This window comes from Hyaena hyaena, unplaced genomic scaffold, assembly GCF_003009895.1.
Source record: "Hyaena hyaena isolate Hyena2069 unplaced genomic scaffold, ASM300989v1 scaffold_8, whole genome shotgun sequence".
Taxonomy (NCBI): Eukaryota; Metazoa; Chordata; class Mammalia; order Carnivora; family Hyaenidae; genus Hyaena; species Hyaena hyaena.
This window is the reverse complement of record NW_024080640.1, coordinates 6,188,323-6,211,809: the sequence shown is the minus strand read 5'-3', so window position 1 is coordinate 6,211,809 and position 23,487 is coordinate 6,188,323. Positions and strand designations below refer to the sequence as shown.

The 23,487-nt window shown below is 37.9% G+C and overlaps 1 protein-coding gene across 3 annotated transcripts in view; it reads right to left on the bottom strand.

Moving 5' to 3' along the window:
• Positions 1-23,487, bottom strand: part of EXOC4 (exocyst complex component 4) — a 752,259-nt gene that overhangs the window by 551,671 nt on the left and 177,101 nt on the right. The window lies entirely within an intron of this gene.

The window sequence follows — 23,487 nt, the reverse complement described above, 5'->3', positions numbered from 1 at the left end:
CCGAGGGCTTACGATGTTGAAGGCAAGGGGCTAATACAGATATATGATCTTATTCAAAGCACAAACTTTGATCAAGTGAGTTCTCAGATTACAGAGAAGGAAGTGAGGCCCAGGAATAGGTTTAGGGGTTGCAGAAGGAACCCTGGGGGGCTCACTTTGCAGCCCATGTCACACCCTTCACTGGACAGCACAGGGGATTAAACAACTCTAACCAACCTGCTGAGAGGTATCATGAGCCACTGCAGGCTAATGGGTGCTGACCCACAAATCATTTCCAGGGCCACTACTCATCTTGATGGCTTCAAAATAAGAAAACCGACAGCTTTTTAATCACTATTGCCAATGGGCAATGTTTAAAAAATCAATCCACTTTATAGCCTCAGAAAGTGGGGGCCTGGGCTAGAATCAGCCATTATACTTCTGAGACAAAAACTCTAAGAAGTTCCCACTGTTGTGAAAGAAAACAGCAGATCTGGAACAGAAATCCCCATGGTTCCTAAGAATATCTAACCTGGGATTAAAGTAGATCAACTCATTTCTGTAATCATTTGCCACATCTACAATTTTAAGATAACCGGGCCGCCTGGATGGCTCAAGTGGGTTAAGCATCTGACTTCTGTTCAGGTCATGATCTTGAGGTTCGTGGGTTTGAGCCCCACATTGGGCTCTGTGTTGACAGCTCAGAGCCTGGAGCCTGCTTCAGATTCTGTGTCTCCTCCTCTCTCTCTGCCTCTCCCCTGCTTGCACTCTGCACTCTCTCTCTCTCTTTCAAAATAAATAAACATTTAAAAAAATACTATCTGTCTGTGGGGTGCGTGGGTGACTCAGTCAGTTAAGCGTCCAACTTCTGCTCAGGTCATGATCTCCCAGTTCGTGGGTTCGAGTCCTGCATCAGGCTCTGTGCTGACAGCTCAGAGACTGGAGCCTGTTTCAGATTCTGTGTCTCCCTCTCTCTCTGACCCTCCCCTGCTCATGCTGTCTCTCTCTCAGAAATAAATAAAACATTAAAAAATTTTTTTAAAAAGTTTAAAATTTTAAGATAACCAAGTGTTACAGCACAAGTAAACTAGTAATTCTACCCATGACTGAAGTAAAAGCTTTTCAGAGACTATGGTTCCAAAAAAAAAAAAATTCCTTCCTGTATTGGATATATAGTCATTCATTCACTTATTCATTCAATAAAGATTTGAGGATCATATTAAATGTTATCATCAAAAAGCATTTATGAAACACTCTGTGGACATGATGCTCTCCCAAGTTTTAAAGCTAATTATGTCCGTTAATGAGCACAGACACATTACTAATAGTTTCAAATACCAGACATTTTTAGAAAATGATCTTAACTCAATCCTCAAATCTATGAAGTTAGAGTTAATATCTATATTTTGGAGATTAAAAAACAGAGATTCAGAGGTAGTAAGAAACTATATGCATGTGTGGGTGACAGGATTAATGGGAAATCTCTGTACCTTCCTCTCAATTTTGCTGTGAACCTATACATATAACCTATATAGGTGTATACATATATATGTATATGAGTGTGTGTATATATACACACATTAAATATAAATTACACATACATACACAGTCTTAAGATAAAAAATGAAGCTAGCCTAAGGTCTTATAATTACAGAACAGATCAGGATTTCAACCCAGGTGTAGTGGACTCCGGAGCCTGGCTCTTCCCCATGACACTCTACTCTTACTAAAAGCATAAAAACTGCTGATGAGAATGGCTATGGGTGGCAGTAAGTAGACTTATTTTTCTATACAATAGAGACTTCAATGGAAAACTATAAAACATATTAACAAACTGTTCAAATTATATATATATATATATGTATATATATATTACGAGGCTACTAGAGTACTATTCAGCATGATGGTGAAGAAATAGGGGTCGACAAGTACCATCTCTGTGAATACATCATCCAAACTTCCCAAGAGTCTAGAAGAATATTAATACATCATCCAAACTGCCCAAGAGTCTAGAAGAATATTAAACTACATCTCTAGTAACAACTCAACTGATGGACTCAATTACTTGGTAGATTTGGCACTGATGCTAATAAAGTTTGCGGGGCTCTGTGATCAAAAGAAGGCCAATAAACCAGAACAGAATTTCAAATTGACAGAACACACAAAGAGATCTACAAAGGTACTAATTGATTTTAACACCAATCACTATGATGGAAATACGTTTCTACCCAAGCGTGAAGATACACTAAGCCAGTAATCTTTCTGAGGCACTTCTTGTCCTAGAATTCAACGAGTGGCCTCTACAATAAAATATTGACAGAGCAGGGCCTACCTGATGAGCGGCCTGAAAATTCAAGTATTTCAAGATCACTGTTCTTTTTCTCCATGTCAATAAACTTCTCTTAATTATCACCTCTCGCTTTGCTGGTCTGTTCTTATACACTGGCTTCTTCCTTTCTTTCTACAAACATGTACTATCTCTAGCTTCTTAAGGAAAAGGTAGCTTTGATCCTCATTCTCTATCATTTTCTTTCCCTTTTGTCCTTAGGTTCCAAACTTAACAGGCAGCCTTCCCATGTATTTCCATTACCATGATGTAGTGTAATCCCTATTTCTCTCCACACTCCAGTCCCACATATGTGACTGCACACTTGACATATTCACACATTTCGTGGATAAAAATCAACCCTAAATTCTGAGACCTAAATACTTTTCCCATAAAATCAGTAATCTCTTCTGTCTTCTGTGAGTCGTTTCTTATTCTCACCGGCCTCCAGATTTAAAACTGCAGAACTGGCATTAGACCTGTTCCCCTCCCTTTGTACTCATGCAGGAGTTAGTGGCCCGGTCCATTGGTTACTCTTCCTCAACTTCCTCTTAGTTTGCCCATCCCATCCACCCAGCAGCCACCAACTTGGTTCAACTCATGCAGTTTCTCTCATTTTCTGCCTCACGTTTCTTATTCTTCCAGTCCTCCCCATACCCCACGAGGAGAGTGATCTTCCTAAACCACTGTTGCCACCGTCATCTTAAGGCTACTTATTTTGTCATCTACATTAATGTGACCTCAGTATCTATTCCCAATCATATCTTATGCTCCTCAAAATGAACCCAACACTCAGTCAGAATCAACGGCTTAACTCTTCCCTGAACACGCATGGCTGGGCCCTCTTGCTTTTGGAATGCCTAACTGAGATTGCCCTCTTTCCTCAATACCCTGACAAGCCCTTCCCAAAAACAATTTCAATGTTTTCTCTCCAATGGCTCCTTCCCAAGGCACTCTAGGCTGGCTGTCCCCTTTTCTGGATTCCTACAGTATCCATTTTACACATCATTCAATAAGTGTTGGTCGAAAACTGCCTGTTACTATTATTTATCATGTAAGGAAAAGACACGTGACCACTCCAACTTTTATTTCTTTACTTCCATCACAGAGCCATGAAACAAACCAGAATATTAATATATATTCATATATATATGACTGAATCACTAAATTTTATAAAGTATGTGATAAGAAGCCTTGGTGGATATGTTTTCAATACATGTATTAGAAACAGTCTCCAAAATGAGCCCTGTAAATGACTCCTCAGTACACAAATCTATACTACAAGTAAAATGAAAAGGGATGCCTATGATTTTAATAGTAGGCTTTGCCATGTTTGTTTCCTTCACTGTATTTTCTTCTTCCCAAATGTTTACCACCAGCTAGAAAATGTTACATTAAAACAGAGTAAAGTTTTATTTTGACACCAAATTATGAGAAGTGCTTTTTAAATATCTCAAAGAACAAAAAAAGCCCCTTTTTCTAAGATGCCTGAAATTTGTTTGAATTAGACTAAATCTTCTACGACTAAGTCTTGACATACACATCAGACACCTGGCATTAAAAGAGAACCATGTCATTTCTTAGTGATTCCACATCACTGTGGATAATGTGCTGCATCTTCTAACTTGTACATAAATATCCTAAACCATTAACTATGAGTTCAAATTTCCATTTTTAAGAAAGAAGTTAGCTACACAGGTTGTCTTTTGCCTGGGGAAAATCACCCAAGTCTGGAACTCTAGGGGCAAAGGGACATTATATATATCAGCAAATATATTGTGACCACAGAAAATCTGCATATCATCCCATATTCTCACTGATTCTAAATTCCTTTATATCTTGGGCATTTCTTTTCTCTTTTTCAGTACAGGGAATTGCTATTTCTTATTGATCAAGCATTCAAAACATAAAAGTCAAAAGTTTATGCGTGTTTCAGGTTTAACTTGAAAAGCTATTAATTTGTAAAACCAAAGACAAGAAATATGAAAACATGGTTGAAAGCACCAGAATATCTATATATCCCAATGATATTATGATGCACTATATTTTTTGAGTACCTGGTATATTGGATGATTCTATGGTAGAAACAAAGAAATAAAGAAATATAATGCTTTAAAGAACATACAAATTGGGATAGTCAGGCATCTCTTATGTTATAATATTTGATTAGCAATTGCTAAGATGCTAGTCAAAAATCACATGAAATATAAAGCAGGGCCAAGATTTTGAAATTTAGAACTTGCTTAGCATCAGTAACATCATTCTGAATGAATTCCTCATTTACCACTTAGCCCTCTTAACATATTGTTTGTGGCTGCTTATGGTTATACACCCAGAGTTTTCTAAAAAGAAAAAAAAATGTTGTTTTACAAGCTTCCGAAGAACAGCACATTGCCAGGCTTCAGCCTCTACATTAATGTAAGTAGAAACATCCAGACCCTTCTAGGTACTTAATACGGTAAATCCCTTTCAGTAGCTTCCCAGCTTACAAAATCTTCACCTCATCTAAGAACTGTTCCCCAGCTACACAGTGGATTCTGCTATCCATCTTTATAACTATGTTGGTACCATGCCTTCCCAGCCCGACCCTACTCCACTGGAGGTAACAGCCAACACCCAATTAGCCCATCAGGTTCTTTCCCAGGAATGCGTTAGTGAGATACAATCTCTGCTGGCCAATGTAGGCAAAGAGATGTAAATTCTCTGGGGCAACCACCCTGTACCATGAAAAATCAAAGAAAGCCAACCTGCAGAGAGAAAATAAAAGAACAAACTAGATGATGAGACACAGAGAAACAGGAGACCCACAGAAGAGAGATTTAAAGGTTGGAACCCAAGTTTTTCATAATTTATTGGTCTCAAATCCATTTGCTATTCTTTGGTCTCACAATATATCCTTTTGGCCTTTAATACATTTTGCTTATGTTTTTCTTATGATAGCTTCAATGGGTTTTTGTTTCTTCACCAAGATACCTATGGATAAATGAATATACACTAACATGCATATAGTGACATTTATATCACAATACTATTTTTTGCAGAAGGCTGGGATCTCATAACAAGAGTAGCAGTCTAGATACATTTCCATCTGCACAATGAACAAACCAGTTCTCCTCACTACTAACTTCGAATGTCCAATGTTTTTATAGCAAAGCCATACTGTAATTGTCCCCTGTGATGAATTTGAAAATTCGATTACTAATGACAGGAGCAATAATAGGGTGAAAAAAAATCGTTTTGAGCTCCCAGTATGAACTAAGACTCTACTTCTCTTAAGCAATATCTTGAATGTGCCTATATTAAATACTATAATTTTCAATAATTTACTTTTCAGATGTAGAGGTCTAGGAGTTTTTGTTCCAGGAACAGCAAAGTAGCTTCCATTGGACTAATCCTTATACTGATAATAATTATAAGGGCTCGAAAGTCAGACCAAAAGAATAAGGATTTGAAGGGTGTGGAGAGGAACCAAATGAGGCATAAACTGGTAGCTACGCTCCCTAAAAGAAGCAAAGCACAGTAGGCGAGTTCCTCTGGCTTCTTCCCAGAAAGCCCTTACTTCCTACTTTCCATGGAGCAAAGGTAGAGGCCAAGGAAAAACTACAGTCTTAGTGGATGGAGGAGACCAGAATTTGAGAAGAGAAATCCAAAGAAGGGGGAGGGGCAAAATCAGTGTAATATACCCCTCAACATATCACCTTGATTCCAGAAAATATTATAACAGAAACATTTTCTAAAATTAGGACCATTTTAGGGGCGCCTGGGTGGCTTAGTCGGTTAAGCGTCCGCCTTTCGCTTAGGTCATGATCTCGCAGTTCGTGGGTTCGAGCCCCGCATCGGGCTCTGTGCTGACTGCCAGCTCAGAGCCTGGAGCCTGTTTCAGAGTCTGTGACTCCCTCTCTCTCTGACCCTCCCCTGCTCACGCTGTCTCTCTCTCTCTCTCTCTCTCCTGGAAATAAATAAAAACATTAAAAATAAAATAAAATAAAATAAAATAAAATAAAATAAAATAAGGACCATTTTAAATTACTAAAATCTATCAGATTTCCCCCATGTATGTTGCTAGTGAATGGAATGTGAAAAGAAAACAAAACAGAAAAAATTATTTTTTCAGTGTAGCACTTTTTCATTTCCCCATTATATAAGGCCTAAAATATTCTGCAGTAAGGAAACTAAAAGAAAAATAAACAGTCATTTTGAAAGTGGAATGGCTGCCTGCTTAATTATACTCATTATCAACGGCAATTGTATAATTAAAACCACTATTAGTATGATCTTGTGAATAGTTCCTTAGTGTTTAAAGGAAAACAAACCAAAAAATTTGATGAGTACACATGTATTTTCTGGTCCTGTATCAAATGCCTAACCAGCAAAAGCCCAGATCATGTTTAGTTCCCTGCCAACCTCCAACAGTTGAGCTCTTAACAAAGAAAACCCAGTTAATAGCTTCCAGAAGAAAGTTTTCATTTTTTAAAATTGAACATATTTATTTAATACATAAAATATGCAAAATACTGTGCTGCATATAAAAACAGGACTCAAAACTAAATCCTTCCCTCCTATGAAACCAAGTGAATTTTACTCTACGTAAATAAAAAATTTTAAAGTGTTAACATTTTTAAAGAGTTAAAAGCCAAATCAATCAATCAATCCTCCCCCTCCTCACCCCATGTGCTTATCTCGCGACAGACACGCACACGAGTGGCTACAATACACGGGAAAGTGGTACGCATCAGGACAAAGAAACTGCTCTGAGCACTTATCAAAAGGACAAAACTACTTCCAACTGGTAAAATGAAATAGGGTTTCAAGATCATGGCACATGTAAGACATATGTACAATATTAAAATGTGAAAAAGGCCAAAAACTAAAATGGTGGAAGGAACCCAACAAATACAGAAATGGCGCTAGGGAAACTCACTGTATGTTTAGTGAAGAACAAATAGTTCAGCTAACATAAAAAGGAAGAGTAAGAGGTAGACCTGGGAAGTTGGTAAACAGACAAACTTCTCAGGACCTTGAACACCAGGCTCAGGTATTGAAGCCATGACAAAATGAGATGGCAATAAATGGTTTTGAATGGGTGAATAAAATGGTGAGAAATCTAGTGTAAACCGGTCTAGAAGCATAACAAATACTAGATTAGAAGGCAATGGGATTTGTGGCAAAATGAATGATTAAGGAAACAGTTAATGATTAAGGAAGTACTTAACCCATGAAGAGAAAAATCTACCAACAAGTTCAAAAAGAAAAAGAGTGGTTAACTAAAGCAGTAGGAATGAGAGTGTATAATTAGGGATACCTCTGAGAGTCAAGGCAGAGAGGAAAAAAACTGAACAAAATTTAACCAGTTACTCAGCAAAGGAAAGATGAGGAGAAATAAAGAATAACCAAAAGACCACACATCTGAGGAAATAAAAACCTGTGGTTCCAGTAACCAGGAACGCAGGAAGGGTCTGTTCCATATGGACAATAAATTTAGTTTGAAATATACTCCCTTGTGAAGCATATGAATATTCATATTCATACGTACCCTCAAATGCAAAAATGTAAAAGGGGAAATAATGTTGATGAGATCTCCATGATTTATACATTAATTAACTTACATTAGGACTATTAAGTATATTTCTATATAGTCTCTGAAGGACACTTTGAAGGACATATGCCCTTGAATATGGGTAGTGTGATTTTATCCCATAGTATTTTTAAAACAGCTTTGTTGAGGTATAATACACATACCATAAAATTCACCCATTGTAGTGTACAGTTTAGTGACTTTTAAGTCAATATATACAGTGAAATCATCATCAGAGTCATTTTAGAACACTTCTAACATCTCAACATTTCCCTTATGGTGTTAGCTGCAGCTTTTCCATAGAGCCTTCTATCAGGTTGAGAAAGTTCCCTTCTAGTCCTTGTTGGCTAAAGGTTTTCTTCTTAATCATCATTTGGTATCAAGTGCTTTCCTGTGTCCATGGAGATGATCAAGTAGTCTTGGCCCTTTAATTAATTTAAATTAATAATCAATTTAAATAAATTAAATACATTAATTTAAATTAATAATTGTGTATTACACTGATTTTTAAAATAAATTCCACTTAATCATGGTACATAACATAGTTTTTAAGTTGACGAATTCAATCTGCTAGTATTTTGTTCTAGAATTTTGCATCTGTGTTCATGAGGCATAATGCTCTATAGTCCCTTTATGTCAGGCTAACACTAACCTCACAGGAGGTACTGGGAAATGTTCCTTTCTATTTTCTAAATGTGTTTGCAAAGGATTTCATATGATTTCCTCTTTAGATGTCTGGCAGAACATCACTGTGCAAGCTTCTGTGTCCATAGGAATTTCTTTTTTTTCATTTACCTCCCATCCCCTTTTACCCATTTTCCCAACCCCTTCCCCTTTCCCCTCTGGCAAATACCAGTTTGTTCTCTGTACTTATAGATGTTTCTGCTTTTTATTTTTAGGAAAAATTTTAGTTACTAATTTGTTATAGGGCAATTCAGATTTTCTACTTCTTGAATTAGTTTTGGTATTTGTGCCTTTCTAAGAATTTCTCTACTTAAGTTACCTAATTGGTTGGCATAAAGTTGTTCGTAATATTCCCATATAAGTCTTTTAATAACTTTAAGGTCTATAGTAATGTCTCTTCTTTCATTCCTGATTTGCTTTGTTTTGTTTTTTAATTTTTCTTTTCAATTGATCAATCTAGCTAAAGATATATCAATTATGATTTTTTAAAAGAATCCACCCTCAGTTTCATTACATTTTTCTGTTGTTCCTCTGATTTTTATTTCATTGATTTTCAACTTAACCTTTATCATTTCCTACCTCTTCTTGCTTTGCATTTTTTTTCTTCTTCTTTTTTTTTTTAGCTCTTAAGGTAGAAAGTGATATTGTTGACTTTAGGTCTTTTCTTTTCACCCATGGTGTATTTACAAGTTTTCAGTTTTATTTCCAAATATTTGAGAAGATTCAAATTTTCTTCCTATTGTTTTTTTTAATTCTGTTGTGGTGGAAGAGAACATGCTTTGTGTGATTTCAGTCCTTTTAAATATACAGTCAGTTGAGCATCTGACTCTTGATTTCAGCTCAGGTCATAATCCCAGGGTTGTGGGATTGAGCCCCACATCAGACACTGCTTAAGATTCTCTTTTTCTCCCTCTCCCCTGCTCACATGCTCTAATATAAAATTAAATTTTAAAAAAATGTACTGAGACTCATTCCATGATCTAGTATGTGGTCTAATAGGTCACTGTGAAATAACTGCTTTTCTGATGGTGGTGGGTTGAGTGTACCATGTATGTCAGTTTCACTCAAGATGCTTAACAGTGTTGTTCAGGTCATGTTTTCTGTCTAGCTGTTCAATTAACTATTGAAGAAAACTACTGAAATCTTTAGACTTAATCACTGAATTTTCCACTTCTTTCAGTTTTGTCAGTTTTTCCTCCACATATTTTGGACATGACAGTATTTTGATGGTTTGTTATTTTCTACTCACTCGTTGAAAACAGAAGACAGACAGGTACCGGGGTAGGACACTAAAGGGGTCTCAACACTCAAAGGTACATTCCTATTTCAATACATTGTCCACTTCAATTCAAACCTATTTTAAAGTTCATTCGAGGGGCGCCTGGGTGGCTTAGTCGGTTAAGCGTCCAACTTTCACTTAGGTCATGATCTCACGGTTCGTGGGTTCGAGCCCCGCGTCAGGCTCTGTGCTGACTGCCAGCTCACAGCCTGGAGCCTGTTTCAGTCTGTGACTCCCTCTCTCTCTGACCCTCCCCTGCTCACGCTGTCTCTCTCTCTCTCTCCTAGAAATAAATAAAAAATATTAAAAAAAAAATTAAAAAATAAAAAAAAAAATAAAGTTCATTCGACTCATTTCTATCACTCTCTCCCCTTCTCTCAAACTTGACCGTCAAGCTCCAGGAGTTTCTTACATCATTACAAAGTAAAACTTCAGCTACTGGTTCAGCTTTCCTCTGCCCTAAGATGTTTCATCACAATATTTTAATGACCCCATTTATCATTAAACATCCTTTCTCAGTCTCCTCAATTTCAGAATGCAAAATGAGAGGGTCATAGAGAAATGCAGAAAAGTTTATGTTTGAAATCAGCTCCACAACTCACTAGCTGTGTGACCTTGCTTAATCTCATTAAGCCTTATTTCCTGCCTCTGTAAAATAAGGATAATAGAATCTATTTCATAAAATTAGTACAAGAATTAAAAGAAAAAACATAAAATGTTTGGCATATAACAGGCTATTATTATCTCTGGGGATGAGGCTCAGAAGATCTGCTGTTGTCTTATGTGATACGTCCCAGGAACTAAGTAACTACAACATTATCTCCCAATGCCTCGGAACCTTGGTTTCCTCAACTGTAAAATGGGAGTCATAATATTACCTACCCCAAGGAACTATCATCAGCATTAAATGAGCCAATGCTATCAATCACTTAGAACACCGGCTGGAGCAGAGCAAACAATTTATCAGCATTATTAAATAAACATAATTCATTCTACATCCTCATAATCTTCCCACTACTATCACTTTCCTCTTCCTCCCTCCTCCCCTTCACTCTATCATAAAAACCTCATTCACTAAGATTAAGTTTCTGCTAATTCTACTCATTCTCTAAACTTCTGGAACACTTTCTCTCACTTCATGAACCTGACTACCATATTGTCCAAGCTAACTATCTAAATGCTGAATATCCTACTCTTGCTCTTGTTTTCTTCCGTTTTAGTTATTTCTACATTTCAAATGATTCCCAAGTCTCCCTCTACCATCATACTTTCTCTCGAGCTACAATGCCATCACTTGCAAGAGCATCTCTCTGGTTTCTACATCGTTCTTACAATCAGGAGATAAAATAGCACAACAGACATTAAAGGAGTGTAGAGGCACAGGGTCAAAACAAACAGCCTGACCAGACAAACTCTTTTATCAGCGCCATTCTTCATAAGGAGGGAGGGACAAAAGAAAGGTCCCCTTAGCTCCCTTCCTTGACACATTATCATTTTATTGATCTTCCAGGATCAAAATCTGTAGTTAGTTCTGAGGCTTCTCATTCTGGTTGTCCAAATCACCTGCCAAGTCCTATATTTTTATACTATACATCTCATGTCATTCCTTCTAGGAATTTTCATCCCTACACCCATCCTTTTAAATCTGGTCTTCATTATTCTTGTCATAAAGTCTTACAGTAGTCTCCCAACTGATCATTCTATCTCACACACTTCATGACCATCTATCCTACAACCTGGTACCAGATTACGTTCACTCATGCAGAGCTTAACATAATCACTCTTATTCTCGAACCCTTCAATGGCTTCCCCCTGGCCTACAAGATAAACCTCATCTCCTCACTCTCACTCAGCACCTTCCACAGCCCCAACTGACCTCTAAACCCTTAGTTCCCATTAATTATGTTTACACAGTTACTGTTTGGTTAAACTAGATTCTGTCCTGTTCCTTATATAAGTCCCAAGGTGTTTTGTCATGTCTGAGTTTATCTTTTTTTTTTTTAACCCCTACTTTTTACTACCTCTTCCACCTATCAAACATGGGGGAATGAGATCAAGAAAATGAATTTAAATATAACCTGACTGATTTTATTTTATGATGTTTTAACTTGACTGATTTTAACAAACTGCATGCGTTCCATTCAGATGTTACTATCAAAGTCCGCAAGCCCAGAGGAGATGTCAACCCCAGGAATGAGGAAGTAGAGGTAGGTAAACACCTGAGAAGCTTTATCTTCTCACAAAGGTGTCACCTCCATCATCTTCTTTCAGAGTTCTTTTTGCAGTGGTCTCTTAATGTCCCTTATCCTTAGTCTTAGGATGACAGCCAGCTGTCTCCATGCATTAAATGTAAATGTGTAACACATGCTGCTGGTGAGTAGGACAGACCTGTCTTATCTGCTTTCTACCTGGAGGTCAATACCCTGGCGGTAAACTGACATCCAAATTGAGACTATCTGACAACCAGTGAGCTTATCTCCAAAAGATGCTGGCTTTTTTTCTCGTTTTCATATACTTACCATACTCATTTTAGATCAACACTAGACACTGATAACTTATATCTCACAGGGGGAAATCTATGTGAAAACTGTAAATGCTTCTGATGATCTAGCTCATATTTTACCACTATATGTGTATGTATGTACGTGTATACAGATACTTATTCTTACTGACACATATGCAGATTTATATATACTGAGGAAATAAACATGAGTGGGCATGCTGTGTGGACCCATCACAGATCTCTGCCTTCTGAGAGGTTACCATCTATCTTAACTGTTAACTAAGATACCCCATTCTCATTAAAACCCATATAGCCATTTGTATTATTCAAGGGTTTTATTTTACAGTTACTTGCCTTCTCTCCTGCCTCTCAGCTTAGGCCGTGCTTTTCTTTGTATCTCTGGTAACATCTAGCAGAGTGTCTTGAACAGAGTAGGTGCTCTCTAGTACATCACCTAAATTCAAAGTAAGACGCTCTAAAGAGCAGCTCCGTATTGATGTTTTATACTCACAGATGAGCTCCTTGGAGTATAACTACAAGACCCAGGGTGAAACTTCAGGCTTTCTGAGGTACGTTAATTTACTCACATCACAGGAATACCATTTATGAAATTTCTGCTCCACTGAGATAAGTGCTTACCCTAATGACCTGAAAGAGTTAATACATCTTGGAAAAGACCCAAATTGCTCTCTGGAGACAGTTTATCCAATTAAGTGGCTCCAACCCAGAATTTTCAATTAGCAGTTCAGTTACTAAAGACTCCTTTATATTGGTTATCTGTAATCCATGAACACTGACACACCTGTAAAAAATGTCTGCTTATCATTCATTCAAAATAGAATCTTCAGGAATAACAAGTGCAGATTCAGATTCCATTAACATTTATCTTGTACCTACTGAGTGCCAGAAACTGTGTTAAGTACTTTCTCATTAGGATTTGAGGATAATATTCTGAAGGCGGAGCGGACAATGGTGTTTGGAGGCACTGAGTGTATAAAGCACAAGGATACAAAGGCAAATAAAATGGCTCCTTCTTTAAGGAGTTCACAAAGATCTCAACTGAATTCATCTAAGGCTTTCCAGAATCTGGTTTGAGGCTATCTAATCGCATCTTACGCTCTTCTTATGAATTATGTATATAGTAAACTCAGTAAGGTACTCGGTGTGGCGAATATGTGCATGTTATCCTTATCTAGAATGATCTTCCCAAATGCCTAAATCCTAGCCCTCCTTCAAGGACCAGTTCAGCTCCTACCAAGCACACAAAACCTTCTCTGACCAATCTATCTTAAGTTCCTACAGGAACTTAAATTCCTACAGGATCCAAAGATGGTTACCTGGACTTGGTAATTAATCATATACTGCTGTTTATTTAACTTCTCCTGTATTTATCTCTTAAATTCCCAATGTGACCTGATGAGAAGGCACTTTGTCTAATATTTCCCTGTATTACCATAAATTCACGTCACACTGAAACACCCTAACTGAAGTCCTTTAAAACCAAAGGAACAACTTAATATCACTCATTTCTAGACTCTGTCAACTCCTGCATCTACAAGAATGATTTTTTTTCTATAACGTAAGCAAAATTCTTCTATCTGAAGGTGATTAAATACATATACATCCCTTAGGCAAGATACTAACCTGATGAAATATACCTGTCAACAGCCTGGTTACACAATAAATAATCCTACTTTATCAGTTTTGTTTCAAAGGAAAAAAATTCCACATCTGTATCAAAATCTGTGATTATTATACATTATTTCTACTGAAATGTTATATGCTAATTCAAAACAGGGGCTCAAACTATTTCATTTATCTACTGCCCTTGAGGTTAGCCTATAATTGGAAAGGTTAACCAAATTAACAGCACTATTGGTTTAAGTTTATTGTAAATTATAAAAAGTCAAGAGTTCAAAAATGGAGAACTACTTTATTGATAATTATGGCATCAACATTAATTCTTTCATATTGGTTTTCCTAATTAACTTTACTTTTTCCCAAATATTTCTGTTTTTTTATCTTTTATTTATAAGTAATATATGCACATGAAAGTTTCAAGCAATACAGAAACATGTAAAGATTCAAGTTTTCTTTAATTGTACTGTTACATGTGATATATTTTATTGATATGCCTTTATTGATACCTCATTTCAGTATTTTCTTGTCATTCCTCTGATAATAAGCCCAGTGTTCTGCACAAATACAGGACCTAAGAAATGCATTCTATTCATCCAGAGAACCCAATTCTATCAGCAAGTTAAAAAAAAAAAAAAAGCCAGAATGGCAGCATATGGTCCAATAAGATCCTTTTGGCTTTCAATTATTTAGCCCCCATTTTCCATACATCACAGCACATGTCAATTTGTAAACTGTACTACACCTGTCTGCTCCAACACATTTAACTCCTCCCTTCTGCCCCTATGATCTAAGGGCAATGTCTGAACAGCTGATGCCTAAGAGTTTAGAAAACAAGTGGCATACCTGAATCATTTCCCTCTCCAGAATCTCATCTGTTACCTTTAATGCTCAGAAAGACCACCATATCCAGCAGAGAGATGCAATAAAATGCAGTGCGGTAGTATGGTTCACCTGACTTCCTACAACTTGAGAATGAATGTTTGTAAACATAACTTCGGAATATCAGAGGGAGGGGGAAACTGAGCCTAACCCTCCTCGTGATGAAAACTGCCACAGCTCTGCCTAACTGTTCCGTGGTCCTACTCTCACTGGGTAACAAGCTGGTGCCGTAAAGCAAGTCACTGAAAAGAAAAAGGGAGCACACGATCTTAAATACCAACCATGTTAACGCGGAAGCAATACAGTACAATTCATGTACCTCGTGTTCTCTGCTAATTGCTTAAGACATCCTGCCATGGAGGAGACAGCAACAGTAGCCGGGACCTAGTCTTTTTTAAATGCCAGCTCTTAATAACAAACTCCAAAAAGGTCTTAATTGCATTTACCAGGAGCTCATGAACTTTAAGAGTTGTTAATCAGATTTCCATGTAAATGGAGTGACGATTAAAGGTTAAGTACAGGTTTCTGAAATTTCAGAAGTTGAGAATATATTGCCCTTCATAGGGGAAAAAAACTATCAGCCTTGACAGGAACCAAACATCTTAATTAAACATGCAGAAGTACCATGCTTATTTTTATGTGAAGTTCTATTTTCAAATGTCAAAGTTAATCATGCACTCGACTAAGAATGTGCACTATTCACTCTGCCGGAGAAGAAAGGCCTTCGTATTCTTTTCTGAGACAACATCTGCAGGTCTCCAAAAACTTCTTCCGTGTCCCCTCAGACCTGATCCCTGCCTGTGCCCCACGCAAACCTGAGAATCACGGTGAAATGCCTTCCGCACAGAGATCTTAATTGCTCTCCATCTGAGGAGTAATCCAAAGCCACACGTTTTCAATCAAGTCTGCTTCATATTTATGTGGCTCGGGAGAAACGCGAGATGCTTCCTCCATAAATTCACTGCACCTGTGTCCCTGGAGTGACATGTTGACAAATGAGCATGACATCTCCTCAAACCCCAATGAGAATTTATGATTCTTGGAAAGAATATATTTGATCAATTATAGTGCCATCACAGCTGAAAGCAAAACCATGTTTTGGGAGCGCACTTCACAAAATCTGCGGGTGCTTGTACTCTGCAACGGGATAAATGACGGATCCCAAACCCCCAGTCGGGTCCTCCTTCTCTGACACTCCAGCTCAGATTCTCTGGCTTAAGAGGAGCGAGGCACAACCACTGCAGATTGTAATAATGACTAAGATGAACAGCTGTGTAGTGCCCTAGACCAAATAACAGCAGAGCTCAAAATCAGAAAATATTTGTAGTATGGTACTTAGCTAGTAAAAATAAGTAAGTATTCTTTAAGCCAGGTACCTCCTTATGGAAGAGAAAGAAATCTCTTTGGCAGCTCTAACTCCGGCTGCTTTTGGTCTCTGATTAGACTTCTAATTCTCCCTTTTATTCCTTCTAAAAGTCTGAGTAAATCTCAGTGCCTGCGCCGTACCGAGTACCTACAGCACAAGTTCTTCGTGTTCCTGCCAGAGCTCTAGCTACAACTGTTGTTAGAATTCTTTCCAGTAATTGTACAATCATGATAAAATCTGGCCACGGTGCCACCCCAAGCTCTTGTGTTTTAAAGAAATCCAGAAGTGAAAGCGTAAGACAATATAATGATTAGCTAATTTGAGGTGGAGAGAGAGGAAGCAGGGATAAATTTTTAAATGGTTCTTTTTGGGGACGCTTCTGCTAAAGTAAGAGGTCCCTGGAGTCACAGCTGTGCTTCTTGAGGACTGGCCCGACAATGGCATCTACCAGCTTTAAACTACAAGGGACACCCCCCTTCCTCAGGGCAGAGTCTGAATTTTACATTGGATTCAATCCAACAACATGTTGGCAGGCTTTTTTTTTTTTTTAATGTTTATTTTGAGAGGATGCACATGCGTGCACACACAAGCGAGAGAGAGAGAGAGAGAGAGAGAGAGAGAGAGAGAGAGAGAGAGAATCCCAAGCAGGCTCCAAGCTGTCAGCAAAGAGCCCAAAGCAGTACTCTATCCCACCAACTGTGAGATCATGACCTGAGGCAAAATCGACAGTTGGACTCTTAAATGACTGAGCCATCAGGTGCCCCAGGCTTTGAATAAGCAATCTGATTGAGAAAATAATCCCACTCAATATGATAAACTCTCAACTACTGGAAGATGGATGTGCTGAGAAAGCACACTTGCCTCTGGCTAGTGCCCCTTGGTGACCAGCAGTACAGAGTAAGGCCACTGACCAGGAGCTAGGAGATTATGAGACAGCATTTTTTTTCTGTGAGACAGAATTTCTCAGTAGAAAAGTGTTTCATTCTCCTTCATATTTCCCCAAAGAAGCTTATTGTGTGTCTGTGGGTGTGTGTATGTGTGTACGTGGAATTAATGCCAAGTGAGGAAGTGGTTTTTATGTAGATGGAACCAGTAAGCTTGGCCTCACGAGTACCCTGCCCTCCTAGAGTACTCAACAGGGTAATCAGGACAGGCCTTCAATAAAGACAAAATACAAAATTCTTAGGAACTGGTCCTTAAAAACAACCTCTTCTCAACCATTACCACCACAGTACCCACCAGACTGGCCTAGCCAATGCCTCATAAAATGAATCAACTTCATTCTTCTATCTGTGCCTTTATTCTTAGAGTTTTACTAATTTGCAAAGTTACTAACTTGAAAACTGGCTCATTTCCTTCTGCTTAAAAATTCAACCATCTTTCAAGACCCAGCACAAATAGCAGCTTTACACTAATGTCTCTGTTCATTTTTCAACATTTCCTTAGTATAAGGCACTGTGTTGGGCACCATGCACACAAAGACACAGGAGACAGTGGGTGCCCTGAAGAAGCTCTACGGATGGCTCAGTGGTCTTGCATTCTTTTGAAGCACAGCATTTAGTTTCTCTGCTAGCTGAAGCAAATAATGCGGCAAACGAAATTAGCCGTAAATCTAATACAAACATCACACCAAAAGTACAAATTCGAAAGTAGCACCAGAACAGGCATTTTAGCTACTGACTTGGCTCTGATCCCTACTCTCCATATTGTCTGGCTTATTGCGGTAATTTCCTTTGTTAGTTTAAACAGTACTTGTAAGTGCCTTCTATATGGTAGGCATTACCCTAAGTACCTTCATTTGTCACCTAGCTGCTATGTCAGATGAACTAGTTCCCCAAATCACTACCATGTCCTTTATCCCAGGCTCTCTGTTAACTGATTCTATACTGGTGACACGTGCAACCCAAAAGAAAGCTCTGGGAGCCTGAGAAGGTACCTCTGCTGTCAGGTTCAAGATGATTATCTGCACCATTCTGAGCAGCTCGTGAATTTCAAGCCATGATGTCTCCTGAGTTCTCTCATCAATGAGACATCGATTAGACAGTCTAGAATTTAGTTTTCTGCAGCCCCATCTGAAGTTTCTCCCGAAGCGTTTCTCAAGAACACTTCCGAAGGTGTTCAATTATATGATCACATCAATGTAAATTATGATGGTGTGCTTCATAAAAGCAACAGAGCTTATCATTCCTGATAGTGATGTACTTCCACACAGTGAAGATAAAATAATCAGCGCCTGTTTTGTTGGCCTTGATATAGCTATTCTTTCTTCTGGACCCATGATGCCATGTCTAGCCACATGCCCCCTTAGAATCTGAGGACCCATATGAAAACAGGGATTCTAGGATTCGGTTACAGGAACTTGCAAGCAGGAATTACACTTGTTAATGACAATGTACAGGCTGAGATACAGTTGCTTTCATTTCCTTCACATTCACTTTCGATGGGAAAACACGTATTTACCTTTAAATAATAGCTTCCATGGCTAAAGGAGAATACACCGAGACTGAATGCAGAATGTAGCAGAGCAACCAAAGACATTCGGGTTTGGTGCAACGTGGAAGGAGACAGACTGCAAACATAATTAATTTCTTATATATTCTCAGAGAGTGAAGCTATCATAATCAATAATTCTTTAATAAATAACAGTTAAATAATATAAATTTATGATTTGGGAGATGGCGGACGGGGAAAGAGCTAGCTACACTGTTTATGTTTCATGGAATTCCGTTACTTTTACTGCTTGAAACACCACTAGGATCACAGATAGATAGTTCCATTTTTAGGTCAAAATAGCAGGAAGTTTGAACCCATAAATCCATAGACTGCCAATTATGCATATGATACATGTGGTTTTTAAGCTGCAGTCAGTGCTTTTCCACCCAGACGATCACCAGATCAGCCTTCTCCATCAATACAGTTCCACATACATATAAGTTTCAGATTCATCAACTCTGAAACAGCTCTCAAAGAAACCTCGGCTTCTCATAATAGAAAAATTCTACAGGTAACAACTGTAGAAAATAAAGACTATTATTTTTTTCTCATCTGTCAGTCGTGACACTTTAAAAAAAAAATTCAACGCAATTTAGACATGGTATTCTTGAGCTCCATCACAGATGGGTTGAAAGTTGGCAAGATAATCATTCTATTAAATAGTAATCATACCTTGCCACCTTAGAAATATTTTCTATTTCTAGCAGAGAAAAAGTTGTGTGTTGTAACCTTCAGCCTAACAATGAACCAAAGCAAATCTTTTTTTTATAATGTTTTTTTATTTTTGAGAGAGAGAAAGAGAGAGACAGTGTGAGCAGGGGAGGGTCAGAGAGAGAGGGAGATACAGAATCTGAAGACAGGCTCTAGGCTCTGAGCTAGCTGTCAGCACAGAGCCCAATGCAGGGCTCGAACCCACAAACCCTGAGATCGTGACCTGAGCCGAAGTCGGATGCTTCACCAACTGAGCCACCCAGGGGACCCACAAATCTTCTTAAGGAATGAAGGCAGTGCTAGAGAAATAATTAAAATATAATACAAAACATAAAAGCAGAGCTATCCTCATATGGCAAAAATTTCCTTCTAGGAATGAATTTTTTTTTTTAAATCTCCTAATCTATTAGAAGCTGAATATTTAGAATGTTTTCAGTCCAGTTATGTGCAAATAGGGGTAAAAATGTAATAGCAGCCTGTCTCTAGTTTTCTTTAAGATTGACATTTAAAAGCAGCCTGAACTACATAATTTAGAACTTAATCATATATTGTCTTGAAATGTCAGGGCTGTTAAAAATAATATTGGTTTGATCTCTAGTAGAGAAGCAATATAAGAACAAGCACCATCTTATACTTTTTCTTCCTCTCCTGCATTATAGAGGTGCTCAACTCCAATGACATGAATAAAGTACTTTTTATATAAGAAAATCATCCTGGTCTCAAAGTAAAGTTGTGCACTTAACATAGAACATGTAACTCTTAACCATGTGTGAGTTACATAATACAAAGAAAACTTCCTAAAGCATGGAATACCATTTGCTAAAATAAGTAATTAACCTCGAAGATACTTTAGCAGAGAATATTCTCTTTAATATACTTTGAGAAGGTTACTAATGTATATATTTACAATTAATTTTCCTTAGAAAAATCTTGTTACAATAGATACAACAGGGGAAAAAAAAACAATGAAGAGATTCTCTGGATGCTTTTTGTAAGTTGCCCAAAAGTTAATCACTAATTTCAGAGAAACGACTTTTTAAGTAAGGGAAAATATAATGTTTGAAATTTTCAATACAGACTTTCAACTTGAAAAGAATTAAACCTCTGTATGGTATTATCCAAAAGCAAATGCAAGAGAAAAGGTAAAGATTTCATTTGAAAATGCCTTGATAGCAAAAGAAAGCAAATGCAATCTCCCACAGAAGGAAGCATTAGTGTTCCATGCTATCAATTATCACCAAGAATTTTCACTGTGGAACTTTCTACCACAGTCACAGAAATCTGGCCAACCAATGTTATTAGAATTACTGACCTCTCTCTAAAATAAATAAAATTTAAACACACACACACACACACAGAAAATCACTGTGTCTTGCTGTAGATAGAAGAAATAGATTTCTGCTTTCATATAAGATGATTTCTATAACCCCTCTGTATTATTTATAATTCACAGTGACTTTTATATTCTCATAGCCTACTACAAATTTTTCTTAATTATTTACATTAGGCTCTTTTAAGTCCTTGTTCCTATTTATAGTTTATTCTCCTCCCCGAAAAGGGGAAAGGATCCATTCCCTGTAGGTGTGTCATGATAAACGTAAGAGACTGACAGAAAGGGGACACATGTGGACTTTACATAATGGAAAGGGGACGGATGAACAGCTGGGGATGCCATTATACGGTACTTTCCACGTGGAAAAAAAATACATATGAACTAAAGAATTCAACTAATGTCACAAGACAGAATTTTAAATGGACACATACTTCAAACATCCCTATATTGCTCATTTGCTCAGAGCAAACACAAAGGCTAGCAGTTCACATGTGTAACACTGTGTTGGCGATTCTGTCATTATTGCTAACAACATGTTTCTACAGTGTACATTTGTTAGGCTGTCAGCCGCTGTCAATAGCCCATAATGGTGGAGAATCAAAACCATCTAGTTAAAAATAACTTTTAGAAGGAAAAAACCTATTGTCTATACTTGTGAGCATTAGCTACTCTGGACATTGGAGACAGGCAGACAGCTGAAGGTTGGGTGGGATACAGAGGCAGCAGTGGTCGTTGAGGCTGTCAACGTGACCCTTGATGCTACTTTACACTATACGCCTGTGCTGTGGTACTGTTCTGCTCCTGGGGTCACCAGCCTTCTCCTCAGACACAACGTTTACCGCATCTCATCACTGTCTATGACATTTCCCTGTATTTCTTAGATTCCAGGGTACACATTTTCTCACAGTTTAACATAACTAAAATAGTTACAACAACTCTAAGAATAATTATCAACAGTTGTTTTATTCAACAAATGCACACATTTAGGTACTTTCCCTTTTTCTTCCTAATCTTTTATTTCTGAGTGTCTTAGAATTAAGAATAGTAAGGCCTATTTCTAATTGAAGCTTTATTCCTCTTCCCTCCTCTCTGCTTTTCTCCCACCACCTCCCCCTGCCTCCTTTTTTCCTTTTTTTGTCTTTGGTTGGTCTGCATATACATCTTTCATGGGGAAAGCTGAGCTGTTCAACAATCAAACGCTTTGGACTAATTATCAGACCCTCACCTCTTCTCAGAAGACTTAAAAGCATCATAGCACTGTGAATATAATTAACACTATAGAATTATACACTTTAAAATGGCTAAGATGGTACATTTTATGTTATCTGTCTTTTAACAATTACAATTTAAAAAAAAAAAAAAGGTAAAAGCAAGGCACAAGGTCTCTCCGGAATCGCCCTGTTATATAGCTATGTCTTCTCGACTCAAAATCATTGACCTCCTTCTTTCCATCGCATCAATTAGCTACAGGCTAAGCAGATCTACCCCACCAACATGCACTTAACTGGCATCCTGCTGGAAACTTTACTGAAGATACATCAGAACTGGGGTTCCATTTCATCCCTAACATGAAATGGTTTACTGATGGGCGGCCACCATCAAACCCCTCAATAAATGCCAGTAACTCTTTGTCTGACTCAAGGCTTTTAAAAACATAAAATATGCCTGGGGATGAGGGAGAATATACAAGCAGGAAAAAAAAGTTCAAATCTATGAGTCTATCAAATGAAGAAAGGAAAAATCATTTGGTCAAGAATGCAAGAAAAAAAATGTATAAAGTAAAATGTTAGCAAATTACCTGGGTTAATGAACATTTATATTAATCTGTGTTGAACATATACATTTAAAATCCCATTTAAATCTAACAAAAATAAGATAAAAAGAGGATCTTCACCTAAGTTGGAAGTCAATACAAAGTCTTTGAGGAGAAATGAGAAACAATCATCAGCCTTTCAAGTTAAGATGTCAGCATGGTGTTGGACCACAGTTCCCCACAGTCGCTCCCATATGCCCACTAAATCATCCATGAGTGCAAGAGAAAAAAAACAAAAACAAAAACCTCACCATGCTAAAACTCTGGCCCACACACAACTCCTATCAAAATCTTTAAAGAACCTTCACTAAATAGAAAGTTGACGGCGGGGGGGGGGGGGGGGTAAAATCTATACCTTTTTGGGTTACACTCAATGGTGTAACTGCTGCACCACTGGAGGCAGTCAGTCGGCTTGCCTGGAAGTAGACACAAAAAACCTTCCCTCCTCTTCCACTGTCCATAGTCTCCAAGTCAGACAAAACTGAGCCACATTCACACGAGCACTGCTTGTACTGCATCCATTAGAAACAGGACTTCACGGGGCACCTCGGTGGCTCAGTCAGTTAAGGGTCCAACTTCAGCTCAGGTCATGATCTCACAGTTTGTGGGAACGAGCACCGTGTTGGGCTCTGGGCTGACAGCTCGGAGCGTGGAGCCTGCTTCTAATTCTGTGTCTCCCAATCTCTCTCTGCCCCTCCCTGCCTCAAGCTCTGTCTTTCTCTGTCTCAAAAATAAACAAACATTTTTTTTAAAAAGTTTAGAAACAGCACTTCACAGGAAACAACTTGCAAGCAAGTGGGAAAGTCCTAGCAATGAGGCTCTGACAAACAGAATCCCCTTTGTAAAAGACTACAGGTAAGAACAAAAATCATCACGGAAAATGCATTTGTATTTATTTTACTATG